Below are 10,088 nucleotides of genomic sequence, written 5' to 3'. Positions count from 1 at the left end.
ATAATTAGTGAACAAAAGGAAACATGGATGGACCAATTTATTCTGTGCCAAATCTTATTTTTGAAATATGGTATATAATGTATTGGAAAAATGATGGGTAAATATATTTTTTTCATACCACACAATCATATTCTATTTTGGTTTTATTAAAATAGTTGTCAATAGTTCAATTTTTATTGTCTATAGTTTCTGAAATTATTAATTCTCACTCTACCAAACTATGATTTCTAATTTTTCTCAATGTCTGAATGTGGCATTCTAAAGTAATAAATTGTTAAATTATTTTATAATTTAAGTCTATTTCTCTTCAGTAATTCCTAACTTCTTACTAACTAATAAGAATTTTAGCCAATGTTTATGCTGGCATCAAAACGGCATTTTATTGCTTTTGAAAATTAAATTAAGAATTATTTTAAAATTGTTTTATAAATTTAAATTTAATTTAAAATTGCCGTTTTGATGCCGGCATAGACAATGCCAGAATTTTATCCCTGATGACACAAAGTCTAAAAATAGATCTATGGAATGTTCCTCCAAGTTATAGTATTGAATGTCATGGGGGCCACATAGATGGAGTCCCAAATCCCAATCTGATTACTCAAAAAATGATAAATATGCTTGAAAACTGCAATAATGGCTGCCACACCGATTCAGTCTCCAAGAGTCCAAAGACCATTTTGGGCTAATGTCCAAGATATGATCTTGAAACTTAGGGGACTGAAAGAGAAGAACAAATCAATTCTGGTGATAAAAGTCAAAAAGGAGAGGGAAGATGAGCAAGCGACCCACACCAGAACTAAAGAATTATTCTCTATGAAAAAACCCTTGAAATTGAAGATTCATGTTGTTGCAAATGTAACTTCCCAGCTCGAAGAACCTTCTATTGGGAAAGAGATTATTTACTTAATCTTGTACAAAGAAAAAAAAATTGGGTGACTGTTGTTCAAATGGATAGCTGTTTACAGTAAGTATACTTTTCTTGCAATGTTGGAATTCAATCTGATTTATTGCTCTCACCTTCTAATTTACCTCTGTTGTGCAGTTTGTCGTTTGAGAAATCATATTTGCTACTCTGATACAATTGGACGACTAACGAGATTAAATAAAATGGTTCAAGGTGCAGCTGATAGTCTTAAGAAACAGTTTCATCACTGGCTACATAACATCTGATATAATCGCATTCCCTAACTTGCTACAAAAACATAATATAATATCATTCCCTTAAATCTTGAGTATGTGAAAAGAACACATTCAAAGTATAAATAGAACATTGTAGATTTCGACAATTTGATTAAGTGGTTCATCAGTTTGACTTAAATTGATTTGATTAAGTCTGTCATAAATGTATTGTATTAATAATGGATATTTAATTTTATAAGATCTTTAGTATGATGATCAAATGATTTGATTTATTTAGGTGATTCATTTGAATTTATTTATATTTATTAATGAGAATTAGAACTGTAGAGCTATTTATCAATTTCAGATTATTTTAAACATTTTTAAAATCATTTTTAAAATCTTATTGGATTAATCTTTGAATATTTATTTTTTAGACTACATCGTAAATATTACATGTGATAAATTCATAAAGAACAACTTTCTAAAATTTAAAGAATTAATCTACAAAATTGTCAAGAATAAACAAGATTTTGACAGAGCTTGAGTCCCTTTCTTGTGCAAGGTTTAAAAAGTACAAGAAATAAGTGGAAGTTTTAAGTCACAGTATATATTCAAAGATATTAACAAATTCAATTCACAATAACTATCTCAAATTATAAGATTAAAAACATTTTTTAAGCATGATTAGCTTTGAATAAGCGTGGTTGACTTTAACTATGTTACAAGGAATTAAAAGCTTCCTAATGAGCTCTAGCATATGAATTATCTTTTATTAAGAACTATCAAGATGATTAAGACAACATGGGTAATTTGTCTATGCATAAAACAAGGTGTTGATGCCCTTATTATCCTTCACTGAAACATGATATAACTTTCTCAACAGGGCCTACACATGTTAAAGATAGAATATATTGATTAAATGGTTATGTGGACCTAATTAATTCTAACCCCACAAGCTTAATGGAATGAATGAAAAGACAAAAGACATTATGAAAATGATACGTACATTCCTAAAAAAAAAAATTGATATTGGTTCACGCTTGTGAAATTTGTCATATAGACATTTGAATATTTTTTGGATTGTATTTAATTTACAAGAACATATTGTAAAGAGAATTTGGAATAATAAGATAAGTGTATACACTCTTTGTATATTTATAAAACAATATAGCAAAGTGATAAAGTTTGCACTTTACTGAACTTCAATTCTTACACCAAATATTATGGCCAACACACCTTAGGTCTTGATATTAGAGCTAGTTTCATTATCTATTTTTTACTTCTATGGTGTCATTTCATATTTGTAATGCACTCCATTTAGGTGGAAGAATGGATTGGATATAAAAAATAAAATTAGGTAGACAAAAATACCCAAATGACATTATTCTCAAAAATCCAATGGCAAACATCGATCTCCCATACTTTATGTCCCAATGCCATGAATGTTGCATGCAGAAGAACCCTCCTCTTTGCTTGCAAATATACAAACCATTATTGTGAACAATAAATTTTCAGAGTGCCTTTGGGATATTGTAAATCAAATGGCCTCTTTGTTAAGTGGTGTGGGCAGGGTTCTTTGAGTACCAAAGTTAGGAAGTGGCTGGAGCTATCCTTTGGTGACCTAGAAAGTATATCTTCTCTTGATCAGGATGGTTTGTTCTTAGATTGAGAATCAAGTGATTTTTGTAAAAAACTGATTCATGGAAACCCTATCTTTTTCTGGGGCCATCACCTTAAAATAATTCGATGGGTTCCAAATTTTCATCCCAAATTTTTTAATGATGTTAAATTTTTGAAGTGGATATTGATTAAACATCTTTCAGTTGAACTTCTTAGGACTTATATTTTGAAAAGAATAGGTGATCTTTTATGAAATTTCAGAGGATGAATGGATGCTAAAATTTTAGTTGAAATGGACATGTCCAAATCCTTGCTTGATCCTATTAGACTTATCACTAATCAATTAATCTATCATCTTTACCCTAAGCTTTTCTTAGGTAATTTTTTTGATGATCTCATTTTTTGCCACAAAAATTCCAAGGATCAAATGAGAATCCATCTCTTTTGCATTCAAAATATCAATGATAATTTAATAATTAAATTTAATGATTAAGGGAGAGGCTTTTTTTATCATAAGTGAATATGCCTTCTCCCCTTTAGAAGAGCAACCAAAGACCCTTGATTCTTCCCCAAATCCATAAATGGAGGAGGGATAAATTCAAGAGTCTACAGTAAATGGTGGATTTCTCACCCCCTACCTCCTCCGTCCCCCTGGGTTCTACCCCTCCTATTATGCAAAATGAAGGTAATTCTTCTCCTAGTGGCAATATTGTAATTAAGGGCTCTCAATTTATATCTCTCCCATCTCTTCATGTGGATCTCTCCCATACCCTAGTAATGACTAAGAAGGCTAATAGTCCTATGGTAGGTGGTTTGGTAAATCCTCCAACTAGCCACTCAATTGAAATGGAATATATTTGTGATGAATTAACTAATGGGGCATATGCACTGAGTTGTGGTGCCAAAAAGGTGCCAACTTTTTTTCTTTCTATTTTCAATAGTGAGTACGCACTATTAGTAAAAGAAAAAATTTATATATGATGGGTTGCACACCCGCAGCCCATCATTTCCATCAGTGTTTTTTCCCTTTTCCTGCAGAGCAGTGCGTGCGCGGGTTGGAGTTTCAACATTTTTGCACCATCCATTGCCAATATGCCTCCTCACCGATAAAATTTGAGATCATAAGCGCACCCACGCCGACGCTGTATGTGATCTAAACTTAACTTTACATTGTTTGATATGTTTTTCATATTGTTTTGTAGGGTTTTTACAATTTTCATTTAGATTTGTTTATTTATTTGGATTTCAATTGATTTTTTATTAGGAAATGTCCATAATCAACCGAAAAATCCACAAGAACCTCAAAACCCTCAACAACCTCAAAACCAAAACCTCCTCAAGAAGAACAACAAATTCCACAACCCGAACCAATTGCAAGACCTCCACCAGGCACACAAGAAAATATAATAAATGAAATAGAGAGAGGCAAAACTGAATTAGAAGGTCTCATTGCTTGGTTGAAAGAATCTAGACAAACCAATCCAATGAGGGCTCAATTGGCATCATCCCTTGAATCCATTAAGACCCAAATAGCCTTAGTTAGTGGTCAATTAGATATTTGGAGGGTTAAGAGGGATGAACAAAAAAGATTTTATGCAAATAAATTGTCATATCAAGATGAAAAAAAAAATACCAAAAGGTAGTATATGTGCATTATTTAGAAAACCCGGTGAACAAAATACTGTTAGAGAGGGTACTAAATGATTCCCCATCCATTGGTGCATACACGATGCTATTAGAAATAATTTCTGGGATAGATGGTGGATGGTTTTTGATGCCCCTCCTTGCAACAATCACGAGGTTCCCATGTATTTTTTGAAGAAATTATATTGTGAGTTTGTCCTTGGATAGATCCCCAATTATTTTGATATATTAGACTCCCAGGGTAGAGGTGGGGGTCATCATTTGAGAGGCTGGGAGCACATCATGACCCTAATGTAGTTAGGGCACCTGTGGTCAAGCCACAGCACGAGCATGTGACTATTCCTTCAGTTGTGAAGGAACATGTAGAGGCCAGCGCTCTAGGGACCATTAATGCTTTGACGCAGACCCTCATCCATTCCACAAGCCCATTAGTTGAGGGGATGCCTTCTGTGCATCATGGTCACATGTGCACTTCATGCAGATCCCTATGCACATTTGGCACTCATACTGGAGATGGTAAGGATGATGGGCTCGTCACTGATCAGTTCCTGAATGACACATTTGGCATTGACACACAGGTAAATTACAATTATAATTTTCTAATCTGATGACATTTCATATGTATAGTGAATGATTAATTAACTAGCATATATTGATATTGTTCAAAATTTAGGGTCAAAGTGTTGCTGGGCCTATCAGCAATCCTCCAGGCCCACTTTTTGTCCCCTCGACGCATCCAGAGGTCTGTATCAATTTAATCATTTTAATTAATACATATATATATTACGTAATCATATTAAGGATTGACAAAAAAAATTATGCATATGCATCAATTCTCCACAGGACCCTCAACCTTTACTACAGACAAGGAGCATAAACGTCGTATGAGCTTCGTACAGGTATAGTTGTTTCATGTTAATTTAATTCATTTGACTATATTTATTTCATGTTACATGTAACATGTATTTAATGACATGCAACTCATGACGTCGGACACACCTCCTCATCTCTAACAATCTGTTGATAGTTGAATGGCCATACTTGTGGCTAGCTCACAGCCATTGACGGAGGTATGAAAGAATTGTCTTCATTTTAGTTGTTGTTTATAATAGTTAGTCTCAAAATTTCTAATGTTAGTTATAAGTGATTATATTTATTGAATTGTTGTAGGGTCTCGTCACTCCTAATTGTCCACAAGCCTTCGAGGTGGACTTACAAAGTGACTATTTGATGGCGGTAAGAAAATAATTAATTTTGTGTATACATATATTTGATTTCAACATATAATAAATATTGATTCATATCTACTTTCTTTGTATCAGCTGGAGTTGGAGAAGAGCCTCAACAAGAGGACGAGTGAGCATGTCAAGGGGACCCCGTCATCTCCATTGTCTCCCTCCACACGATGAAAGAAGACGTCGAGAGACTTGTTTCCTTCCCGTCGTGGGAAGGAAAAGATATAGTTAATCTAGACATATATATATATATAGGCATCAGTGGACATATTTGATACACATTTGATGTATATGACATTCTATATTTGATGTATGATATTTATTTGATGTATGATATTTATTCGACTTATGACATTATTGGTTAATATATGATATGTTTGTTCATATATGACATTATTGGTTATCATAATATATTATGTGTTTGTTAATGTACATGACATTATTGGTTATCATTTTATATTATATGTTTGTTCATGTATGACATTAAATTAGATATGTTCGTGTATGACATTAAATTAGATATGTGCATGTATGACATTAAATTAGATATGTTTATGTATGACATTAAATTCAATACCTAATCTATTCAAAACTTTGATAGAATATTGATTAACAATAAACTTTCTCACTGTTTAAAAATAAGTTAATCATTTGCAATATGTCATTGTCATATGATTTATGATCTTGTTCATGTTTAAAGTTTTCCTTCTCTATCATTTGTTTATCAAGTTTAATTCAATACCTAATTAGTTTGAATTTTTGATACAATATTGATTGGCAATAAACTTTATCAGTCAAGATTGATTAGGACCTCCTGGCAATAAACTTTATTAGGCAATATTCGTGGACCTCTTGGCAATTGGTCACCTAAATGAGAACTTTGAGATTTATTAGGAACTCTATGAAAGAAACCAGTAGTTTGAAATTACTCTATCCAACAAAATTAGATCAAAAGTTCTCTAAACATTTATGTTTAAAATAAGATAAAAATTTGATCACAAGTGGTCACAAAGTTTGTGTAGAAGAAAAAATATTGTTACAAAAAGAATATAGACAAGAAGAAAAAACACAATTAGCTTGTTGAGCTTCAATACATAACCACCATTCTTTATCATCAATTAAAAAATGTCAGAGATAGTAGAGAAAAGATGGATTATTTGCAAAAAAATGTCATTTTAAAAATCATAAATGCAAAATAATCACTGATAGTTTTGTGTGTTTTCATACATTAATGATTGTAACATAATCAAAATTTTATTGGAATGTGTGTTATTATTCTATAGTAACTAGATTAAGGTAAAAATAAAATTTTAATAAATAGTTGTGATGTATAAGAAAGAGATATCTCACATGAGAGGGGGATGAATCTAAGATGACACATAATATACTTGTAAGAGGGAGCTATACTTGTTAACGAATTTACAATGCATGTTATGGAAAATCATAGAACATCTTTAAAAGGAAATAAAAGAGTATGACAAGTGGAAGGAGCATGTTGTTTTGTAGACTCGTATTCAAATTTGGGTGTCGATTTTCTAATGAAGGATTCAAGCACTGCAATTTGGTAGTTTTGGCTCATGTTATCCTTGTATCTCACTCTTATTCCCCCCCCCTCTTTACATTTCTATTTTTTCCATATCTATGTAGCCATCTATCCTCTTCATCTCCCCCTCAATAATGTAGAGATGTTGAGCAAGAAGTGAGGTTTAAGCACTTTCTTCTTCCTAATCTACCAAACTAAACTTGTGGCCTTCCTAATATCTTACTCCTTTAGGATATAATTTTTGTGGCCTATCCAAAGTGATAGGGTCATTTGTGAACTCCTCTAAGGTGAGTACTTCTCCAATAAAGATCTTGCACATTTTTGTTTTACGGATACTAGCCCTATTCCAAGCCAATAATTGTAACTCTTCACCAATGGCTTCACCAACCCCAAGTTTCTATTGGGACACCTTCCTTATGTTGAACTGATTGAGAATCAACTCTTGGTTTAACCCTCCAATTGTCATACAGTACAAAATGTTGACTATCATAGAATTCCTTGTAGGTCTCCTACTCTGATTTTCTGGACTTAAATTCCTCTTATGTTGAAATCTAACTATTCTATGGGTAGATTCAAACACCTTTTTGAAATTTATTTAAGACTCAAAAGCCTAGATTCCAAATTCCATTCATGTAGCACCTAACCCATGTAAAGTACATAGACCTAATAAGGTCACACTAGGTTTGGTTTTCAAAGTAATTACTAGATAATTGGTGCATGAATTGGTGCATGGCCTCAGACCTCCTTTACTCACCAATATTTATCATCTTCAAATTATGATGAAACACAATAATGTTTCCACTTTTTTCTATTATATATTCCCCCTTATGAAAATACTCATAGAACTAATAAACCCTTCATCTCCTCCTTGCAACACTTCTCTACTTCATGTCTCTACTTGACTCATATCTTAACTATAACACTTCTCTCCCTGAGTAGCATTCTCCAATAGTTCATTTCTCCCCCTTTGACTCATATCTTCTATTTTTACATCACTACCTTTGATATAAGTCCATTCAATATTTTATCTTCATTAACAATTTATCAATGTTTTTAACTAAACTTCCAATGTTTTTAACTAAATTTTCCCTTTTCTTAACATCTTTAAAGTTAGTCAATATTGATTATCCATTGTCACATAGGAATATATTTATATTTTGTAGAAAATATTTTATATCTACTCATACTCTTATCATCCCTAGTCATGACAAACAACACAAAACAATGAGTTGCCTCTAGCAATTTGATGTTTTTAGTGGAGGATAAAGAGTTACAGAGTTGGTGACAATTTGGATGTGTAATGAATATTTAAAAAATGAGTAAACAAGAAGCCATTAGACACATGACCTACAATGTGGTATTTTCATGCATTCATTGGGTTTCAATATTATGGCTTTTGTGAGAGCAATATTATCATTACAAAGAGATTCACACCTTCAAGGTGAGTGCAATGTACCCTTCTCAAACATAATCAATTTGAGAATGATTAGGCTTTTTTGAGTTTTTTTGTAGACTAATTTGGTAGACAATGGAGAACTCCAAATTGGAGAGGACAAGGTTGATTGAACAATGATTTGTTCATGGACAATGTCAACCAAGAATTTGCATAAGGTTACTATTTAAATTAAGTTTGCATTTTGGCACAAATTATTCCTAGACCTTTCTCAAAACTTTGGATGGGGCTAAATAAGAATGCTAATAACTTTTTGTTGAAAGATGATGCCTAGATTTAATGTAATAAAATTTCTTGTTTTTGAAGTTGGCATAAAAAGTTACAAGTCAATTTTGAAGGTCTTAAAGACTCCTAAACAACTCGAAAGTGTTTGTAATTAGTGTAGTGGGGTATAACTTGATAAAGGGCATCACGAGCTTTGGAATGCTTCTAACAATTCCTCAATCAAACTCTTGGCTCTATGGATTATACCACTATATCAATTTATACGTATGATATTCTTCGTAAGTACATATGAAGTGATACAATCAACATATTCCTTTAGTTAACTTTAGATAGGAGAATGGCCCAAAATTTACCTTTGATATCAACATACCAGATCTTAAGTCTTCCTATCAATTGCTTTGTAATTGCATCATTCTTACATTGTTGGAAACAGGAGCAGCATGAAGGATCTCTGATATTTTCCAAAGGAAGGGTATCTAATTTTTGTATATGTTTCGTGTGAGGATAAAGGGTATCCAAAAAATCCATTTCTTCAAAGAGTATTTTGGGAAAAACAAAAGTTATTGATCAATTTGTCTTGCTGCTGTCACAAAATTGGAAAAACTTGCATTGACAACATTTTGGTACATTGAGCATTTTGGCTTAGAAGGTATTGAAACTAAAAGGTATTGATTGGAACAAGTTAGATATGCCAAAATAAACCTATTGATTCCTTGAAACCTTCTAGAGTTGACTATTTGTAGATTTTGCCAATCAAGACCTAGAAGAGTCTCTTGGAACACTTCTACACTTTTACTCATTTTGAGTTGTTTAAAGGGCTCATCATACTTTTGTCTGCATCAAAAGGGGATAGGGTTTACCTGGCCACCTAGAGCTAACAAAGCAGATAGTTTGATCCCACGATGAAAGGTGAGAGAGATTTGGCAGTTGGCAACTTTGTACTGGCCAATACTACAAGTTTCAGCATCACCCGAGATGGCATTGTAAAATAAAAACAGAGTGTGATCTCCAAAAAATGAGAGAGGTTATTGTAGGTCTCCACAACATGGTCCTGTAGGAACTAAAATCACATCCATACCTCGTACAAGCTCTGAGATATGCCCCATCAAAGATCGCATCCCTATGGCATCTAGTGACCCTTAGGGACATTCTGACTTGGCATGCCCAAGAATGTTTGAGCGTTGAAGGGGATAGGATGAGGTTGAGGATAGGGTTTACTCAGCCACCTAGAGCTAATAGAGAAGAC

Source organism: Cupressus sempervirens, chromosome 3 (genome assembly GCF_028749045.1).
Source record: "Cupressus sempervirens isolate cs-2001-9-10 chromosome 3, ASM2874904v1, whole genome shotgun sequence".
In the NCBI taxonomy this organism is placed as follows: Eukaryota; Viridiplantae; Streptophyta; class Pinopsida; order Cupressales; family Cupressaceae; genus Cupressus; species Cupressus sempervirens.
Note: the sequence above shows the minus strand (reverse complement) of the source record.